Source organism: Saccopteryx leptura, chromosome 4, assembly GCF_036850995.1.
Source record: "Saccopteryx leptura isolate mSacLep1 chromosome 4, mSacLep1_pri_phased_curated, whole genome shotgun sequence".
Lineage (NCBI taxonomy): Eukaryota > Metazoa > Chordata > Mammalia > Chiroptera > Emballonuridae > Saccopteryx > Saccopteryx leptura.
In genome coordinates this window covers 184,888,651-184,910,498 of record NC_089506.1, presented here as the reverse complement: position 1 = coordinate 184,910,498, position 21,848 = coordinate 184,888,651, and the positions used below count along the sequence as shown (strand labels likewise).

The window sequence follows — 21,848 nt, the reverse complement described above, 5'->3', positions numbered from 1 at the left end:
CTTACCTATCCTAACACAGTTGTGAAATCATAATCTAGAACATAAAAACACAACTAAGCCACAGAAAAAAATGAGTGTAAAAAAATTCCTTACCTTTATTCTTGTGGTTGGCTTGCACACTGGAGGGTCATTGCAAGGTGGGGGAGAGTGACTTATTGGGATGCTAGAGAGGAAGGAGGACCTGCAGAAGGTGCTGGAGATACTGGTTCAGGTGAATCAAGATTGCCTAAGGAACATGCAGGAGATGCTGGAGATGATTCTACCTGTGCTACAGGTGTTTCATCTTGAGAAGCAGCTGACGTAGAGGGTACGGGATCTGTTGAAGGCCTCTCTACCTTCTTAAAGAATTATTCCAGTCTAGTCTGGAAGGTTTATGACTTCTTCTCTTCCAAAGTCTGCCTACAGCATTGCAAGACATCCAAAACAGCTCTGTAGACCTTACTGAATCTGTCATCGCTGGGGTCCTCAGCCTGAAATTTTGCCAACCCATCCTATACATTAGAAAAACCTTCTGCCAAACCCTTGGTAGTAAATCTCATGGATTCTGAGGTTTCTTTCTCTTCCTCTTCAATCAGCTGCTTCTCCAGCTGAATGAGATCCTCAGCAGACAGCTTCGCTCCATGTGATGCCAGTAGTCCTGTGACATCCATCGTGATGGCTTTCCTCTTCTTTGAAGCACTACCATCTGAAGACTCTGACTTTCATTTAGGAGCCATGATAAAGGCCAAAGTCGCCAAAGCAACCAAATGGAACATTTGCACTTCTAATAGTCCAAAATGGTGTACGTAAGTGTAATGGGGGGTGCCAACTCCCTCACTCATATGTGCATCATTGTGTGTTCTTCCGCTGTGCACAACCACAGAGTCTGTAAGTATATTGCTAATGGGGTAAGCCGAAACACTCACTTCTCAATTTTTTTTAAGTTTTTATGGGAGTGAGTATCATCAATTAAACATCATATGTTGAAACTGTCCTAACCCAAGGACCCCCTGTATTCTGAAAAGGAAGAATCATCTGAAAAAAATATCACTTTGCCTGCTGTGTTCAAGATTCCCATTTGACCTGCCCAGGCAGTGACACAGTGGTTAGAGCATCGGACTGGGACGTGGAGGCCCCACGTTAGAGACCCCAAGGCCTCCAGCTTGAGTGCGGGCTCAGTTGGTTTAAGCAAGGCTCACCAGCTTGAGCCCAAGGTCACTGGCTTGAGCAAGGGGTTATTCAGTCTGCTGTAGCCTCCCGGTCAAGGCACATATGAGAAATCAATCAATGAACAACTAAGGAGCTGCAACGAAGAACTGATGTTTTTCATCTCTCTTTGTTCCTGTCCATCTGTCCCTATCTGCCCCTCTCTCTAACTCTCTCTGTCTCTGCCAAAAAAAAAAAAAAAAAAAAACAAAAAAAATTCGATTCCCGGCCAGGGCACACAGGAGAAGCACCCATTTGCTTCTCCACCCCTCTGCCGCGCTTTCCTCTCTGTCTCTCTCTTCCCCTCCCGCAGCCAAGGCTCCATTGGAGCAAAGATGGCCCCGGGCGCTGGGGATGGCTCCTTGGCCTCTGCCTCAGGCGCTAGAGTGGCTCTGGTCGCAATATGGCGACGCCCAGGATGGTCAGAGCATCGCCCCCTGGTGGGCAGAGCATCGCCCCTGGTGGGCATGCCGGGTGGATCCCAGTCGGGCGCATGCGGGAGTCTGTCTGACTGTCTCTCCCCGTTTCCAGCTTCAGAAATGAAAAAAAAAAAAAAAAAAAACAAAAAACACCACGATTCCCATTGGACCAGATATTGTGAACTTTGTTTACACCAACTTGCACAAAAATAGTAGATAGCTCTATGCTATCAGTGAATTGTCAAGTCATCCAACCAGTGTTGATTCTCGGGGTATTGACAGAACTATGACTCTCATTCCCAGAGTTCTAGGTGAGGGGACTCATTGTCTTGGCCAGGGTGCTTTTGGAAATATGTGTCATGGGAGCTGTATGTTTGCACCCACCAAATCTGGTGCCATTGGCATGCACAGTGGGCACAAAGAAGTGATATGCTGTCTGCTCTGTCCTTCCATCCTAGCTGCCTCAGCCTCACCAGTGCTGGTCATGTCCAAGGGTCATAACATTGAGGAAGTTCCTGAATTTCCTTTGGTGGTTGAAAATAAAGTTGAAGGCTGTAAGAAAACCAAGGAAGCTGTTTTGCTTAAGAAACTTAAGGCCTAGAATGATATCATGAAGGTCTGTGCCTCTCATCAAATGAGAGCTTGCAGGGGAAAAAAGAGAAACCATCATCGTGTCCAGTGCAGGGGACTTTTTGTACAATGAATACAGTAGTGTCATCAAAGCCTTCAGAAACATCCCTGGAATTCTTCTGCTTACTGTAAGCAAATTGAACATTTGAAATTTGCCCCTGGTCAGCATGTGGGCCATTTCTGCTTTTGAACTGAAGGTATTTTCCACAAGTTAGATGATCGGTATGGCACTTGGCATAAAGCTGCCTCCCTCAAGAGTAACTACAACCTTCCCATGTACCAGGTGCTCAGTACAGAGCTTAGCAGAATCTTGAAAAGCTCAGAGATCTAAAGAATCCTCGGTGCAACATGCAAGAAGATTCATCACAGAGTCCTGAAGAGGAATCTACTGAAAAAAAACCCTTAGAATTATGTTGAAGCTAAATGAATATGCAAAGACCATACACTGAAATGTCGTTCTTTGCTAGGCCAAGAACCAGAAGCTCCAGGTAGATAAAGCAGCAGTGGTGTTAGAAGCCAAATCAGATGAGAAGGGCGTTCCGGGCAAGAAGCTTGTGGTAGGGAAAGAAGGAAAGAAGGCTGTTGGTGTATATGAAGCAGAAGAAACTTTTGGTGGGAACAAAAGGTTGCTGTTGCCAAGAAACTAGCAGCTAGACTAGAAGTGTGAGGCATAAACTTAAATTTGTTTATTCCATAAAGGTCAAATCACTTCAGACAGCTAAGTTTGAATAAAAACCTGATCAAGGCCCTGGCCGGTTGGCTTAGCGGTAGAGCATCGGCCTGGCGTGTGGGGACCCAGGTTCGATTCCCGGCCAGGGCACATAGGAGAAGCGCCTATTTGCTTCTCCACCCCCCCTTCCTCTCTGTCTCTCTCTTCCCCTCCCGCAGCCAAGGCTCCATTGGAGCAAAGATGGCCTGGGCGCTGGGGATGGCTCCTTGGCCTCTGCCCCAGGCGCTAGAGTGGCTCTGGTCGCAGCAGAGCGACCCCCCAGAGGGGCAGAGCATCGCCCCCTGGTGGGCGTGCCAGGTGGATCCCAGTTTGGGCGTATGCGGGAGTCTGTCTGACTCTCTCTCCCCATTTCCAGCTTCAGAAAAAAAATAAATAAATAAAATAAAATAAAATAAAATAAAATAAAATAAAATAAAAAAACCTGATCAAAAACAAACCAACAGTAGCAAACAAAACTGCATCCCAAGGATCTCTAGACTGAATGCTTTTAAAATGAACTCTATCGAATTTCCAAAAGCACAGTTCCTAAGTTATATATGTTGTTCCAGAAAATGCAAAAAGAAATGATAATTCTCAGTTCATTTTATGAAGCTGATATAATCTCATTTCCCTTCATGCTTCGGGATTTTAAGCCATGGTTCAGAAAGTTTCCCTCACTCCCACTTTATAGGGGAATTCATCCATGTCTTTCCTAGTACATGTATGGTTTCCTTTTATTTTTACATTTATGTCTTTGATCCATTCAGAATTTATTCTGCCCTATACTATAAATAATGAATTCAATTTTCTCTATTGCCATAGAGAAACTTCTATTCTGGCTACTGGTGTACTGGTGCAGGGTCATGCCAGCTCAGGAGAGCTGATTGTTAAATTTTCAGGAATTTTCTGAGCTGACTGCTAAACACAGCCATTATTACCAAAATAGATTATACAAACTAACAGTAAAATAAATCATATTGAAAACAAACCTCATCACTTTCTAATTATTTTAATATATTTTACTATCATCCAGTCTTTTGAGGTTATTTATATTGACAACATCTACACAGTAGAAATACTATAGAATGGTAAACTACTGCATATCTCTTCTCAATATTATATTGAGCACTATACTAATAGCATGAAATGAGCTATGATGGAAGTATGTACACCACAGAAGTTGGCAATGCTAAAATCAGGGCTACAAGCATTGTTTTGTTGATTGTGTTAAGTAGGAGTTACTATAGCCAGTAGGCCAAATCCAACCTGTCACTTGTTTTTGTTTTTTTTTTTTTAAGTGAGAGAGAGAGAGACAGAGACAGATAGGAACAGACAAGAAGGGAGAGAGATGAGAAACATCAATTCTTCATTGTGGCACCTTAGTTGTTCATTGGTTGCTTTCTCATATGTGCCTTGACTGAGGAGCTCCAGCCGAGCCAGTGACCCCTTGCTCAAGCCAGTGACCTTGGGCACAAGCCAGCAACCTTGGGCTCAAGCCAGCAACCATAGGGTCATGTCTATAATTCCACACTCAAGCCAGTGACCCTGTGCTCAAGATGGTGAGCCTGCATTCAAGCCAGATGAGCCCATGCTCAAGCCAGCGACCTCGAGGTTTCAAACCTGGGTCCTCTGCATGGCAGTCCAATGCTCTATCCACTGTGCCACCATCTGATCAGGCTGTCACTTGTTTTTATAAATAAAAATTTATTGGGACACACACCCACCCATTTGTTTACATATTCCTCTATGCCTTCTTTTTTTTTTTTTTTTTTAAACATTTTTTTTTAAATCTTATTTATTTATTTTATTCATTTTTTTTTTTTTTTTTTTTTTTTTTTAGAGAGGAGAGGGAGAGACAGAGAGAGAAGGGGGAGGAGCTGGAAGCATCAACTCCCATATGTGCCTTGACCAGGCAAGCCCAGGGTTTCAAACCGGCGACCTCAGCATTTCCAGGTCGACGCTTTATCCACTGCGCCACCACAGGTCTCTATGCCTTCTTTTGTTCTATAACAGCAAAGTTGAATAGTTGCAACAGATGCTATATGGCTTCAAAACCCTAAAATACTTCCCATCTGGCCCTTACAGAGAGTTTGTCAACTCCTGGTCTGGACTTAAGAAAAGGAAGGAGAAGATGTTAGCAATATACATTATTCTTAAAAGTGCATCATGTGGCCTGACCTGTGGTGGCGCAGTGGATAAAGCATCGACCTGGAATGCTGAGGTTGCCGGTTCAAAACCCTGGGCTTGCCTGGTCAAGGCACGTATGGGAGTTGATGCTTTCTGCTCCTCCCCTCCTTTCTCTCTCTCTGTCTCTCTTCTCTAAAATGAATAAATAAATAATTAATAATTTAAAAAATAAATGAATATTTACATTTAAAAAAGCGCATCATGTCTGTAGCTGCTACTTTGTGAATAGCATAAAAATTTGAGGAATAATCTTTCAATACTTAAAAACTATTTTCTGACTCAGCAAAGAAGTCTCTCATATCATTGACAAATAAGTCACGATTGAACATTATGTCTTTCTCTTCTCACTTCCATCTTTTTCATTAATGTAAATGAAAATATCTACTTACATTCATGTGAAAAGTACACTCATTAATAGCAACCACAGGTTGGTTATGGATAAGAGTTTGGCAAAAAATCAAAGAAAGCACTCTGGAGAATCAATTAACTATATGGAGTTTACAACAGTATTGTATATTTTATTACTATTTGTAAATTGCTTGCTAAACATTCTTTATGTCAGTAAAATTTATAACATACGTATGTGTGTGTTAAACATATTTACCAGCCTACCACTGGCTATACAGCATCTCAAGTTCACTTATTTAATATTTATGCTCTAGTTTAAAGTGAATACAATGGAACCATTATCTATGACACCTATCTAGAACAATAAAGCAAGGAACAATGTTTTAATAATTTGGTCAGCTGAGTTCTGATGACAAACGTTATGCTAGATTTTCATAACTGTTCTAATATTTATGTAAATGATCACAATCTTTCCTCTATTATTAAAAATATTATTTTAAAAATGTGTATTTCCTTTTGATTTGAGATACTGTCATTATTGTACACTGAATTTTCATATGCAATTCTGTCTACTTCTCATTCTTCTATTTTGTTCCATTAGTCTGTATGTCAAGTGATGTGTCAGCACCAAGCTGTCTTAATTATAAAGGCTGTGTAGTTTGTTGTAATGTTTGGTAACTGCAACCTCTCCTAGTCAGCCATCTGCTCCCTAGGGGTATTTTAGCTCTTTTTATTTGTTTGTTTTTTCAGATCAATTTTATAATCACTTCCCTGGGACAGAGCTAGGGAAGGTAGATAGATGAAGTGCGGTGACTTCAGCAGTTAAAACATTACAGACCTCTGACATAACATGAATAATATTAAAAACAGTGAAAAAAGAAAAATACAGAATGAAGTTTAGAACACAGTGTTACCAAAAGTAAATTATAAATATATACACCACTAAAGAACACAAACAAATGAAAAGGTCTGCATTAAATGCATTGTAATAGTTCCCTATGTGGGAGAAAGGACCTAGGGGTAAAAAAAAATGTTAATAAAAGAAAAAAAAGGAAAAAACTAAATTGAATATTTTTGTGAAACCAATGGTAGTAATATGCCATTAACTGAATAGTGTGGTTGATTCAATGCTCTGCCCCTGAGATAGGTAGGTAGGTAGGTAGATAGATAGATAGATAGATAGATAGATAGATAGATAGATAGATAGATAGATAGATAGATAGATAGATAGATGATAAAAGAAATCATTCTCTCTCTCATTACAGACAGTGAAATACCACCACTTCCACTACTACCCCAGAGAGTTCTATTATCAATTCATTTGACTTTGGTCTTACATGTAACTTTGAAGCTCTTTAAACAAAAACTATTAAAAAGATCTTTTATTTCAGGACGTAAATATCATCCATCCAATCATCTAACCTCATCTCAGTAAGTCCTCTCCCACTTTTCACACCTTGTGCTGCTTGTTACAACCTGATATGAACTCTCCAAACGGGAGAACCGAGGAGGGGTCTGCTCACATAAGGGCAGAGAGAGCATCATAGAAGGAAAGAACAGCACGTGCAAACGTGTGGTGGCAGATAAGAAAGACATCCTCGCAGAACTGCATTTAGACCATTAAGAATCCTGGTAAACTGCAGTTTAGAATGAGAACTGGGACCTCTTGGAGATGAACCTACAGAAGTAGACAGAGTCAGATCAATTTGCAGATGCTCGTGGGTGAGGCTAAGGAGTTTAAATTTGGACCTAAGGCAAATGCATAGCCATGGAAGAATGGGAAGCAAAAAAGGGAATGACTTGATTGGATATGCATATAGAATAATCACTCTAACAGCAATGTAAAGAAAAGGGGAGCAGGAAGGAGGGAGCCAGTTAGGAGGATGTTGCAAACTGTTAGAGCTTTCATTCATTTACAAAAGACCATGATAGCCTGACTCTCTTAAGTGAATTAGGCATCCAACTATAAAGTCAGAAGACTGGATAAAATGGTTGCATGGGTCCCTCCAAGATCTGTGATTTTAAATTCTCACTTGTTTTATATTCAATCAGAGAAGGAAATGATGAGACATAAGCAGAGAAATTTGCAAATTTTTGATCAATATACAGAACTCACATTCATCAGACAAGGGTCATTAAAGGCTATACATGATGCTGATTGCCTAGATAATTCTCTGTGATCAAGCACACTTTACAATTAATGTTACACTTTTTTTTTAATTCAGGTGAGATCTGCTGTTTTTAAAAGTTTTAGTGTTTGAAATTTTATGGAAAAACTGTTGAATTTAATGCTGAATATTCTAAACAGGGGCAGAAAATTTTTAACTTCACTAGTCACTCCTGCACCTCCCGCCCTAAATGAGACTAGATTTGATAGGAAAATCTAGGGCATTGCCATGACAATTACCAGGCTTGGTCTTAGTTTCGCTCTGGCTTTGTGTAACCCCAATCAGACAAAAAGCAGAGGCCTGTAAGGGGCAGAGAAGGATGCTCACCTCTGCCTCTTGTTGTCAGTGTTAGGATTCCGACAGTAATGCAACATGACATTAAGCCACTGGTTCTCACCCTTAGCCACCTGTTAGAATCACCTGAGGATCTTTTACAAATTACTGGCGCCTAGGCCCTATCCTTAGAGTTTCTGATTTAATTACTCTGGAATGCAAAGGCTTTAAAATCTTCCCAGGTCGTTTTAATGTGTAGCCAGGGTTAAGAACTACTGCAGTAGGTAATTATCAAAGGGCCACCCAGGGATGACTACGGCTTGGAGATGTTCTCTGAGAGACTGGCAGTTGGATTCTTGTGTGTTTGTATTATTTCATGGTTTGGCAAAAAGAATAAAATGATCACATTAAAAATAAGTCAATTCTATCATTGGTGCATCTAAAAGGCCCGGTGTTTTCATAAATCCTGTTTGGTGACTTTATAGAATTATTATTATTATTATTATTATTATTATTATTTTGTATTTTTCTGAAGTTGGAAACAGGGAGGCAGTCAGACAGACTCCCGCATGCGCCCGACCGGGATCCACCCGGCACGCCCACCAGGGGGCGATGCTCTGCCCATCTGGGGCGTCGCTCTGCCGCAATCAGAGCCATTCTAGTGCCTGAGGCAGAGGCCACAGAGCCATCCCCAGCGCCCGGGGAAACCCTGCTCCAATGGAGCCTTGGCTGCGGGAGGGGAAGAGAGAGACAGAGAGGAAGGAGAGGGGGAGGGGTGGAGAAGCAGATGGGTGCTTCTCCTGTGTGCCCTGGCCAGGAATCGAACCCGGGACTCCCGCACGCCAGGCTGACGCGAATTATTTTTTAATGGAAAGTGGGGAAGTAGGGGGAAACAGAAGGGAGGGAGGAAATGCAGAGATCACACCTAGAGAGTACCCACATAAGGATTTTAGATCCTCTGGGTTTAATGAGGAGCTGGACCCAGTGCAAGAAAACAGCCATTGTGAAGGACAGCATCTGCTGCCATCATGCTCCTGGGGTATTTTGAATGCTATTACAATTATAGTCTTCTACATTTACAACATGGAGATGCCAGATTTTATTTCTTTTTAAGGAGCGTTGGTCATAATATTGCCATGTGACCTATGTAGGTCTCTCTTTTAAGAAGAAATCCCAAATCAATAGAAGACTTTTATTGCATCTTTAAAATAACACAGATTGATCTTGTGAATCATCTGGCACCTAGTTTTCGTACTGGACAATTCATACTAGCTTAGTCATCAGCCTGCGGAACTGTTCCTTTTTCAGAGACATTCCATCCAAAATTGTTCTGATATCCTTGCTTTTAACTGTTGTGGCTGAATCGAAGCAGCTGAATCAAAGTAACTAAATTTGATACAAATTTAATGTCATTTCCTTCAAGACTTAACTCATCTTTCTGGCTTGGAAATACCGAATAAGCAATGCCTGGCCTCATTTGAACCCTGTAAATGTATTTTTTACCCAAGAAATTCCAGTTTTCAACAAGAGACCCATTCTAATGCCAATGTTATGAGGAAGTGAGAATACATAGACTCACCTTGTAACAGAAGCCCCGTATCTCACCCTTAACCATGTTCTGTAAATGACTACAACAGTTTGAAGGATAGCCAGGTCCTTTCTATTTCCTCACTACTATAGACTGAAAGTTCTCATCTCCCCCAAATATGTTGAAATCTCATCCCCAGTATGGTGGTACTTGAAGGTGGGGCCTTTGACATGTGACTAGGTCATGAGGGGGTGGCCTCATCATGGGAGCTCCCTTATGAAAGAGACTCCAGAGAACCCCTTTGCTGCTCCTGCCATGTGAGGACACAGCAAGGAGACAGCCACCTATGAACCAGGGCACAGGTCCTCATCAGACACTGAGTCTGCCGGAGCCTTGCTCTTGGACTTCCCAGCCTCCAGAACTGTGAAAAATACATTCCTGTTGTTTACAAGCCCCCCAGTCTATGATATTCTGTTATAGCAGCCTGAACTAAGACATCCACCCTTTGGCAACCCAGAGCCTCTTGGTTTTCTTGCCAAAAAGATTGAGTTCTATATTGATGTGATTAAAGTCTCTCTACAGGGCTCCTCTAGGACCTTTCTCAATAACTGTGTGTCCCTTCAGAGTTATGTTGACATTTTCTGGAATATCAACAGTCTGATTGCTTAAGATGGTCTTCACTCTCACAGTAGATGTGGCAAAGAGCTTTATGTCTCTCAATATTGATATAGGTAGAGGTCTCATTTATGGTATGCTTTCTTTTTTGCCATTGTAAAAATATGATTATATAAAATATAATTATATAAAAATGTAATCATGTATTGATTTCCTAGCACTGCCATAACAACGTACCATAAATTGGATGACTTAGAATGACAGAAATTTGTCATATCACAGTTATAGAGGTCAGAAGCCTGAAATCAAGGGGTCAGGAGGGCCATGCTCTCCCTGAAACCGAGGAGAATCCTTTCGTACCTATCCCTACTTCTGGTGTTTGCTGACAATCTTGGGTGTTTCTCAGTTTATAGCTGCCCTCATTGTCACATGGTATTCTGCATGTGTGTGTCACAGTCTTCACACGGCTATCTTCTTATAAGGACATCAGTCATATTGGATTAGGGGCCTATTCAGTGGTGGAATTCAGCCTGTTTGCACTGATTTGGCAGAACTGATACCTAATTTTTTGTTGAGTTCAGTGAATAGGTTGTTAAAATGGCACTTGCGATCAGGGTTCTCTCTAATGTGAGCTCCTGGGCAGCTGCCCAATGTGGAAATCACAAATGTACATTCCTTACTCGTCTTTAACATTCATCTGTGCAACAGTGTGTTCTAAACAGCCATGGTAATGTTCATTCTGTACATAGGTAAAAAAAAAATTGCAAGAGAGGATGCCAATCAAGAAGCAATATGGAAATATCTTAAATAACAGTTTTATTGTTGTTTGTCAGGTATTATTTAATATTTTTTCATTAATATTTTAAAACTCTTTCTTATAATATAATTTAGTTTTGCATACCTCTTTTGTTCTTATGTAAGTATTAAATGTATGAAATAATAAACTACCTTTCAGTATATTGTGTTTTTTTTTTTGCTTAAAATGGTCATTAGGGCAGAGAACCAGTTGTTAAATTATCTGAATCCCACCACTGGGCCTAACTTACTCCAAAATGACTTCATCTTTATACCTGTAATGACTCTATTTCCAAATATGTTCACATTCTAAGTAGTAGTAAGGGTTAGGATTTTAACATATCTTTTTGAGGAACACAATTTAAGGCATAACAATATACAATTAAATTATTTAGGGTTTTTTAAGTGTACCAAATCTTAATTTTTAAAGAAATTGATTAATTAACATGCAAAGATACCATCTGATGAAACCATTCCATTTCTAGTGCTTTTCAGGAAAAGGCCAATGGATGAGGTAAATTTCTGCAATAAAAAGAGAAATCTTTGACTTAAAAAATATAGCTTTAGGACTATTCCTCTATAATTTGTCTTCTTTTCGATTAAAGCAAAAGGGAAAATGAAAGGAAACTTCTTTCCTTGTTATTTTTTTACCAAACATTAGTTGGGGATTTATCTTAAAACCTTGAGTTATGTTGGAAAGGAGAATGTTTTTAGAGAATATGAAAAGTTCCCATATTTATTAGTGTGAAAGAGGAGAATTTAAAAAGACTGAGGAAAAAAGGCACTCTCATTTTTGAAAATTTTTTTTTTCTGTCTGCAGTATTTATGACAACTTGCAACAAAAAGACTTTGATGATAAAACATGTTATTCCTCAAGGTTTTTATTGGTAAAAATGACCCCCATTTTTTCTATGCTGTTGAATGAAATTCTATCCTTCAATCTACTGAAACACACAAACAAAAAGAATCTCTCTACCCAGAATCTAATGTCATGAAACCAAAGAGGAAAAAGTTTAGAATTTTTTTCCATTTCATATAAACTTACACCAAAATAAGATTAAAGATATAGATATAAAGAGGTAAGTAGTTAAATATCTAAACTCCATATACTATGCTACTTTTCCACCACTTCCATAGCAGCATAAAACATGACCCAGACAAGCTGAGAAAACATAGAGCATGGAACCCTCACTTCAAAGACCATTAAGTCTTTTCCTGAGTATTGGGATAGACTGTCCTCAACCAGATTGCCACAGCCCTAGCTGAGTTTGGTCATGTCCATGCTTTGCTGCGACAGGTTGTAAGTGGCAGGAATCCAACTGAAACTGCCATAAGAAAATGGGGAGAAAGATTTGTAGCTAATTAAACATGGCGGACAATATCCCCAACATTCAGCTCTCGCTCCCCAGGATTCCCCTCTGCTTTCTTTTCTATTGACTTGCTGCCCATGTGGAGGCACCTAGCAGACTTATTTCTTCCTGCTTCGAGTCCAACAGAAAGGAAACACATTGGTCTTCCAAGAGGGACCCACGCAACTAGAATATTAAACTGGGCCCATGGGGATGAAAGGCCTTATTGGACAGCCTGAGGTCAGTGCCTACTCCAGAAGCAAAGACATTGGATCAGTATTACCTGAACACCAAAGACTGAGTCAGGGAGAGACTCTATCCTACCCAAAATCAGGAGCTGTTATGACCCGGAGCTTGGAAACCAGTCAGGAAAAAAAAAACAAAAAAAAAAAAAAAAAAACAATGCCTATTTCAATTGAAGATAAAGAATCCAACAGAGAAAAAGGTCTACTTGGGAAATAAACTGGACCTTAAATCTCCTCTTTCCAAAGCTGTGGTAAATACATAAGATTAAATTTTTCTTTTCTTGTGGTTCATCAGAAGTGGTGAACATGTTACAATTAGATGAACCTCAAAAACATTATAATAAACTAAATCAAAGAAGCCGGACACAGAGGGTCCCATGTCTGTTTTCATTTATATAAATATACAGAAAAATGTACATCCAGAGAGACAGAAAGCAGACTGGGGGTCATCAGGGATTAGGATGAGAGAGGAAGGGGATTGACCTCTTAATGGGCACAGGGTTTTCTTTGGAGGCACTGAAAATACAGTGTGTCTGTAAAGTCATGGTGCACTCTTGACCAGTCACAGGAAAGCAACAAAAGATGATAGAAATGTGAAATCTGCACCAAATAAAAGAAAAACTCTCCCAGTTTCATACCTATTCAGTGCAGTTCGTTGTGGGCTCACGCAGATTTTTTAGGGCTCCTTAGGTAGCTATCCCGTATAGCCTCTACAGACTCGTCACTGACTGATGGCCTACCAGAACGGGGTTTCTCCACCAAACTGCCGGTTTCCTTCAACTGCTTATCCCACCGAGTAATGTTATTCCTATGTGGTGGCGCTTCTTTATAAATACGCCGATATTCACGATATTCACATTGCACTTTGGTCACGGATTTGAATTTAGCGAGCCACAGAACACACTGAACTTTCCTCTGTACCATCCACATCTCAACTGGCATGGCCGTGGGCTGCTCCGCTGTATACACGGTGTTACGTCATCATCTGCGCATGAGCATATGCTGCCACATCATCCTATAGAAACTAGGAGGGTTTTCCTTTTACTTGGTGCAGATTTCACATTTCTATTGTCTTTTGTTACTTTCCTGTGACCGGTCAAAAGTGCACCATGACTTTACAGACACACTGTATTTTGGAACATAACATAGGTAGTGGTCACACAACATCGTGAATGTACTAAATGCTACTGACTTGTACACTTTACGATGGTCAATTTTATGTTATGTGAATATCACTTCAACTTTTTAAAAGGGGAGAAGACTCAAGTCACTGAGCATGAAATTTACACCGGGTAGAAATCGGATTTTCCTTTCTTTCCATCTTTCTTTCTGATTACCTGCTTAAGTGCCAATGCAGGTTCTCAGAACTCTACTTGTTTGCCTCTAAGCATTCGATCTGCACTCATGAGAAAGTGGCCTACTCATCCTCGCTTCTCAGCTCAAGCCAGGCCTCCAGAAGCTTCCTGGCCATAAAGTTTTGGGTGGTTTTTACTGGACTCAGCCTCTGATCACTCACTCACTGCCCTTTCACCTTCCCTGCCTCCAGCAAACAGGGAGCCGGGGAGCTGTGGCTTAGGGCACATTCTATTCCTGCATTTTCTGCCTTTTACTGGGGTGATTTTGTTTTCACTTCTTAGGGTTTAGCTTACCCCACATCGATAAATCCCAGTTTCACATTTTATAAAATCTAGGGGAGTCGCAACATATACAGGCCCTACGATAACCTGCTCAGAAATGTTTCCTGCAGAGAGTCCTGTCATTTGAAAGATGGCTCTGGTGAGTTTGACTAATGGCTTTATTTCTGCCAGGTGTCATATCAAATTTTCAGACTAAAGTTTCTAAACTCTGCATCATTACCAGAAAATTAGTTGAAAATCCCAAAAAGTCAGACGTGTTTAGGAATTTTGTGTATATTTTTTATCTGAATCCTGCCTGTGAAACTTCAACATTTCACACACAAAAAATAAGAGTAATTGTTTAGGACATATTTTAGGGAGAAATATAAAATGGTATAGTGGGTATGAATCTCAGTAAATAAATTCATGGGTGCCAGAAATAAAACTTTATTCTTTTAGAGTAAGACAATTTCTTTCTAGAAGGCCTCATCTCCCCAGACAGCAGGAAGTTCTCTTGTCAGGTGGAGACCCTGCTCCTTGCCTTAGGTTGTGTCTAAGTTCCAGGAGGCCAAGATCACGCCAAGTTTTGGGGGGGGAGACATTTGGTCCTTGGTTGCAGTCCCTGCAGGAAGGCTGAGACATCCCCGATCCATCCACCTGACTCTATCTCCTACTTCCATGCCACACATGCAGGCATTGTAATCATTTTGTGATCCTCTGCTCGATTTGGAGATGGAAACCTACCGGAACCTAGGGACTGTCCAGACCCTAAAGGCCTGGACTCCGTGTGCACGTTCCCTCTGTGGTCTTTCAACCTCCTTAGGACTCTGTCTTGGAGTTACAAGGAAACTTTTTTTTTTTTTTTTTTGTATTTTTCTGAAGCTGGAAACGGGGAGAGACAGTCAGACAGATTCCCGCATGCGCCCGACCAGGATCCACCCGGCACGCCCACCAGGGGCGATGCTCTGCCCACCAGAGGGCGATGCTCTGCCCCTCCGGGGCATCGCTCTGCTGCGACCAGAGCCACTCTAGCGCCTGGGGCAGAGGCCAAGGACCCATCCCCAGCGCCCGGGCCATCCCCGCTCCAATGGAGCCTTGGCTGCGGGAGGGGAAGAGAGAGACAAAGAGGAAGGGGGGGGGGTGGAGAAGCAAATGGGCGCTTCTCCTGTGTGCCCTGGCCGGGAATCGAACCCGGGTCCCCCGCACGCCAGGCCGACGCTCCACTGCTGAGCCAACTGGCCAGGGCCACAAGGAAACTTTTGATCTCAAATGTCTCCTCCCTTTCTTTCAAGGCTTTCATCACCTTCCTGGGACTCTGCTCAGGAAGCAGGTGCAGAGACCCATTCTCTGGAATCCATCTAACTCTCTTCTTCCATCAACTTCCCTCTCTGTCTCCCCACCCACTGGTCAGCACACACACATTTCCCCAGCTGAGGAGAATCTAAACTCCCCTGAACTTCCCGAGGCTTGAATGGGGGCAAGGGCATGAAAAAGAATAGGAAAAATCAGTGTGTATTTCTAAAAATGTATTCATTTTGCTTTGTTTTTTTTTGTTTTTGTTTTTTTTCCTGAAGCTGGAAATGGGGAGAGAGAGTCAGACAGACTCCTGCATGCGCCCAACCGGGATCCACCTGGCACGCCCACCAGGAGCGACGCTCTGCCCACCAGGGGGCGATGCTCTGCCCCTCTGGGGCATCGTTCTGCCACGACCAGAGCCGCTCTAGCGCCTGGGGCAGAGGCCAAGGAGCCATCCCCAGCGCCCGGGCCATCTTTGCTCCAATGGAGCCTTGGCTGCAGGAGGGGAAGAGAGAGACAGAGAGGAAGGGGGGGGGAGGGGTGGAGAAGCAAATGGGCGCCTCTCCCATGTGCCCTGGCTGGGAATCGAACCTGGGTCCCCCACACGCCAGGCCGACGCTCTACCGCTGAGCCAACCGGCCAGGGCCTGCTTTGTTGTTTTAAAGATTGCAGGTTGGAATAACACAATTGTACATGCTATTCCCCCAACCCCCTCAAAAAATAGTGGATAAAATCCTAAACAAAAGAATGCACCTGATGTCAAGACGTTTACCCTGATTCTTCCTTCCCACACATGCGGGCACACTGACCTCCTCCCAGCCATCCCATGGCATTAGCATCTCTGTGTGCAGCTGCTACCCACCATGGGAATGCATGACCACCTGAGACACATACATGCACACGCATGGACACAAACCTAACCATGGTTGTGGGCAGGAGGGCCCTACCTTGAAAAACCAGTCAAAATAATGACTTAGTACTCTCAAGTAGCTGTAAAACAATCTTAATGCACATTTCAATTTAAGGAGAAAAATGTGGCCCGTTGAGCATTTTTGCTCACACAGATGCCATGGCATTCAATTCTCTGTATCATAGTTTCGATAAGTGCCATGTATTATTTTTGAATGTACCCGTTTATATTTTGGAGAGGGGAAGGAGGATGGTGTTTGCTCCCCAACTGGATATTCAACTCCCATAGAGTTCTCGTGTGTGTGTGTGTGTGTGTGTGTGTGTGTGTGTGTGTGTGTTTAACACACATGGCTATTCATTAACAGGCCAGGGAGACTGAACATCTCTTCTCCACACAGTGGAAATAGGAATAACAAGTAGCACTTGCTCCAGTCAGCAGGAGTTTGTAACAATGATGACAAGAGTTCACAGCTCCCGTGTGTCCTCATTTCCAGCTGAATCAAACCCACGGCAGCCGCGTGTTTCGCCCAGCTCCACAGCAGGGAACACAGCTCCGGCGCTGGCTCGGCGTGTGCAGAGCTTACACCTTGGACAGCCCGTCCTTCCGCTCAAGCACCTGAAAGGCGGGGCTCTGCCCGCACCGGAGCCGAGAGATCCGGGTTTCGTTTCACTCTGTGTACACAGATGATGTCTGTTTAGAGAAGATGTCTCGAGAAATTCTTGCTAGAGGATAGATGATTAAAACTCCTACATTATTAAAGCTGAAAAAGGTCTTGCAAATTCATCAAGAGCCATTTCCGCAGGCTCCAGGCAGGCTGTCCTTAAGCCAAGGCAAATAAATACATGAGGACTTCCTCAATATTTTAAACCTCGAACAAGAATGTCAAAATCCATTTTCATAAAATAGTATTAATATTGCATTCAACAACTTTTTCTGGAACTTTCTCACCATGTCTAACGTGCATGTGACCGCGAGAAAACACCCTGGAGTGAGGTCAACGAGGTCTGGAGCGGGGCCCAGCTCCGGGGCTCAGGGGGCCATGACCTTGGCAGCATCCCGTTACCCTCTGGGCATGTCACACCCTTCATCTGTAAAATTATAGGGTCTGACAAGAGGATCACTAAGCTCACTTACAACTATAAAATTCTATTAATCCTTACTATTTATGTACCAGGGTGTGAACTTCGAGGCCCTTTTAATACAGCAACTTAACTGTGTGGTACGCCTTCCCTTGCTTTGCTGATTTAAAGAGAGAGAACACAAATGTTTTCTCTTATTCCCCGGGGAGGATTAACATGCCCTCCCGCCACCGCAGGAAAGGAGAATTAGGTTTGGGGCTGCTAATGACTCTAGCATCTATTTTTGAGGGGCCATTAAAATCAATATTTAAAGAACAACAGGAAAGATGTTCAGAAGAGAGGGAGTAAGCAGTGAGATTTCCTCCAGACCAAAGGAAAGCAGGGATCTTGGGCAGGGGTACGGAAGGAGGGGTTGGTGAAGAGGCCTGTGAACCTCGCCTGAGGCTCTTGCCCAGGAATTCGGATAGATTTTATGTTATGCTATTGCTATCTAAAAAGAAAAAGACTATTTATATGTTGTTTTTATAATTACATAGGCCACATTATTTTAAAAATATATTTCTTATAGGTGAGAACTTTTTTTTTTTTCTGTACCTTTCTGAAGTTGGAAACGGGGAGACAGTCAGACAGACTCCCGCATGTGTCCCACCGGGATCCACCCGGCACGCCCACCAGGGGGGGGACGCTCTGCCCATCTGGGGCGTCACTCTGCTGCAACCAGAGCCATTTTAGCGCCTGAGGCAGAGGCCACAGAACCATCCCCAGCACCGGGGCCAACTTTGCTCCAATGGAGCCTTGGCTGCAGGAGGAGAAGAGAGAGACAGAGAGGAAGGAGAGGGGGAGGGGTGGAGAAGCAGATGGGCTCTTCTCCTGGTGCCCTGGCCAGGAATCGAACCAGGGACTCCTGCACGCCAGGCTGATGCTCTACCACTGAGCCAACTGGCCAGGGCTGAGAACTTTCATTTTAACCAGGCATCAATGAGAACGTAATCCTCCACTTAAAATTTTACATATCTTATATACCCAAAATAATTGAAAACAGGTTCTTGGAGAGATATTTATATACCCATGTTTGTAGCAGCATTATATTTTCATTGAGCTCATTGGGGTACAAGTTCACTAAAATATTATCTGCACGCTGCACTGTGTGCCCATCACCCAAAGGAAAGTCTTTTCCATCCCCAGTCCCCGCCCCTCGCCCATCTCCACCTACCCCCCACTCCTCTTGCCCTCTGTGTCTATATATACGTGTGTGTTTGGAGAGGGGTTTTTGCTTAATGCCTTCACTTTCTATTATCCAGTCCGCCAATCCCTCTCCCCTCTGGTGGCTGTCAGTCTGTTCCGTGTATCCATGTCTCTGTTTCTATTTTGTTCATCAGTTTATTTTTTTCATTGCATTCCACAGGTGAGATCATATGGCATTTGCATAGCAGCATTATTTACGAAGTCCAAAGGTGAAAGCAACCTAAGTATTTATCAATAAATGAAATGCAGTATAGCCATAGAGAAGAATATTTATCAGAATTAATGAGGATATTCTGGCACATGGTACAACATGGATGGGCCTTGGAGATATTAATCTGAGTGAAATAAGCCAGTCACAAAAGGACAAATATTGTGTGATTTCAATTATAGGAGATACTTAAAGTAGTCAAATTCACAGAGACAGGTAGTAGAGTAGGGGATGACAAGAGAAGGGAATAGAAACATACTGTTAATGGATACAGAGTTTTGGTTTTGCATGATGAAAAGAGTTCTGTAGATGGATGGTGGTGATAGCACAATATGAATGTGCATAATGCCACTGAACTGTACACTTAGAAATGGTGGACATGGTAGCCTGACCAGGTGGTAGCACAGTGGATAGAGCATTGAACTGGGACACAGAGGACCCAAGTTCGAAACTCCAAGGTCGCCGGCTTGAGAGCGAGCTCATCTGGCTTGAGCACGGGCTCATCCAGCTAAAGCGCGGGGTCACTGGTTTGAGTGTGGGATCATAGACCCCATGGTAATTGGCTTGAGCCCAAAGGTCACTGGCTTGAAGCCCAAGGTCACTGGCTTGAGCTCAAGGTCGCTGGCTTGAGCAAGAGGTCACTGGCTGTGCTGTAGCTTCCCTACCCCTGGTCAAGGCACACATGAGAAAGCAATCAATGAACAACTAAGGTGCCGCAACAAAGAATTGATGCTTTTCATCTCTCTCCCTTCCTGTCTGTCTGTCCTTATCTGTCACTCTCTCTGTCTCTGTCAAAAAAGAAAAAGACAAAATGGTGAACATAATATATTTTATGTTTATTTTACCAAAATTTTAAAATTCTTAAAAAAAATTATACAGATGATGGAAAGAATTTTGCAGAGTAGCTTTCCGCTCTGTACATTTCAAACACGGATCTGCTCTACTACTCAAATACTTCTCGTATTAGACGCTGCAGGACACATTCATATCACTCCACACCTTCACGTCATGATGCCACAGTGGGCAGCAGATGCCTTTCTGGAAGCCGTTCTTACACCAGCTGGCTAGAAATAACTTAGTTACACACAGAAGTGACTGTGTCCCTTTAAATGCAAACTAATGGCATCCTTAGCTCAACTTCCTCTTAACTGATTCCCAAAAATATCTCAGTTGTTCTGCCATCATCCAACCCAGGAGGAAGCCGGTGACACAAGGCAAGTAAAACTGGAAAGAAACAGTAATCTGAAACTGATTTGGGTTATACTGTATTACTTTCACAAATTTTAGAAAAACAGAACATGTGACTGTATGCCTAGCATCACTCCTGACACCTTGGAAGGGACCTGTGCAAATGCGGGGGGGCCTGAGGCGAAAGTTTCACCGGCTTCTCAGTAAATCCACCGCTGAGCTCCCGTTTCACCTAATACCCTTTCTGTATCTGTCTCATTCCTGCTTGTTTTGTTCTCACATGATATGTGAACTGTCAGGTCAAAAGTCGTTGTGCAATAATCCTTTTGGACAGATATTCTGTATCATCTTTTATATTCTTTCCAAGTACAGTATGTCTAGTCTTTTTAACTTGTCTTTGCAGCTACTGTTTTTCAAATATTTTACCATGCCTGCATCTGTGTGATCTATTACAGATTGTGAACTACTTGTAAACAAGAAATATTTCTATCATGAAACTCGGTGGAATACTACCGGTAATCACATGCTTGATGAATGTATTTGGCTAAGGCAGGGGTCCCCAAACTATGGCCTGCGGGCACATGCGGCCCCCTGAGGCCATTTATTCGGCCCCGCCACACTTCCGGAAGGGGCACCTCTTTCACTGGTGGTCAATGAGAGGAGCACTGGATGCGGATGCTGGAGTACTATATGTGGCGGCGCCGCAAAGCGCAGCGTCGCTCACGTACAGTACTACTTCCGTTTTGTTTTTTTACTTTAAAATAAGATGTGTGCAGCCTGACCTGTGGTGGCGCAGTGGATAAAGCGTCGACCTGGAAATGCTGAGGTCGCCGGTTCGAAACCCTGGGCTTGCCTGGTCAAGGCACATATGGGAGTTGATGCTTCCAGCTCCTTCCCCTCTTCTCTCTCTCTCTCTGTCTCTACTCTTTCTCTCTCTGTCTCTCCCTCTCCTCTCTAAAAAAATGAATAAATAAATAAATAAAATTAAAAAAAAAAAGATATGTGCAGTGTGCACAGGGATTTTTTCATAGTTTTTTTTTTTATAGTCCGGCCCTCCAACAGTCTGAGGGACAGTGAACTGGCCCCCTGTGTAAAAAGTTTGGGGACCCCTGGGCTAAGGTAATGCGTCGGTGTGTGTCAGGGGTCAGGAGGAACTCCTCTGAAATTTTACCAAATTGATCAAATTCGGTTTTGGTTGTGGGGTCCAGAGGTGGACACAAAACTCTGCCCAGGGTTTTCAATTTTGTTTTATTTTATTTTGGGGTGTTTGCATGTCTATGTATGTGTTTACTACAAAATATACCTACAGCTGCATCAGTTAGGAATTGTGTTCTGCTGTGAGTAGCAGAGGCCTGAAAAAGAAAGAGCAGTTTAACTAAGATTTATTTCTTGCTTGTGTAATAAGAAATTCAAAGGTGAGCAGCACAGGGCTGGTATGGGAACTCCCTATTTTCAGCAGGAACCCAGGTTCCTGTCAGCTGTCTGCTCTGACAGTGCTGTCTCTTACCCCCTTACTTAAAAGATGTAGACCATCAAATCTGCACTCATAGAAGAATGAAAAATAAAGGAGGTGAGAAGTCCAAAACAAAAAATGCTTCCTTAGAGGCCTGTCCCATTTTGTTTTGTTTTGTGTTTTAGGAGAGAGAAGAGCTAGCAAGAAGTATCAACTCACAGTTCCTTCACTTCAGCTCTTCTTTGGTTGCTTGTTATATGTGCCGTGACCGAGTAAGCCCAGGGTTTCGAACAGGCGACCTCAGCATTCCAGGCTGATGCTTTACCTACTGCGCCACCACAGGTCAGGTGGCCTGTCCCTCTTTTAAGGAAATTCTGCTAAACAACTTCTGCCTTTATCTTA

The 21,848-nt window shown here is 42.7% G+C and overlaps 2 pseudogenes; one reads left to right on the top strand and one right to left on the bottom strand.

The window, feature by feature from the left end:
* Positions 1–776: 776 nt before the first annotated feature.
* Positions 777–2,888, top strand: LOC136404300 (large ribosomal subunit protein uL4 pseudogene; annotated as a pseudogene).
* A 6,304-nt stretch (positions 2,889–9,192) lies between these two features.
* LOC136404299 (large ribosomal subunit protein uL6-like) lies at positions 9,193–10,191 on the bottom strand (annotated as a pseudogene).
* Positions 10,192–21,848: the final 11,657 nt, after the last annotated feature.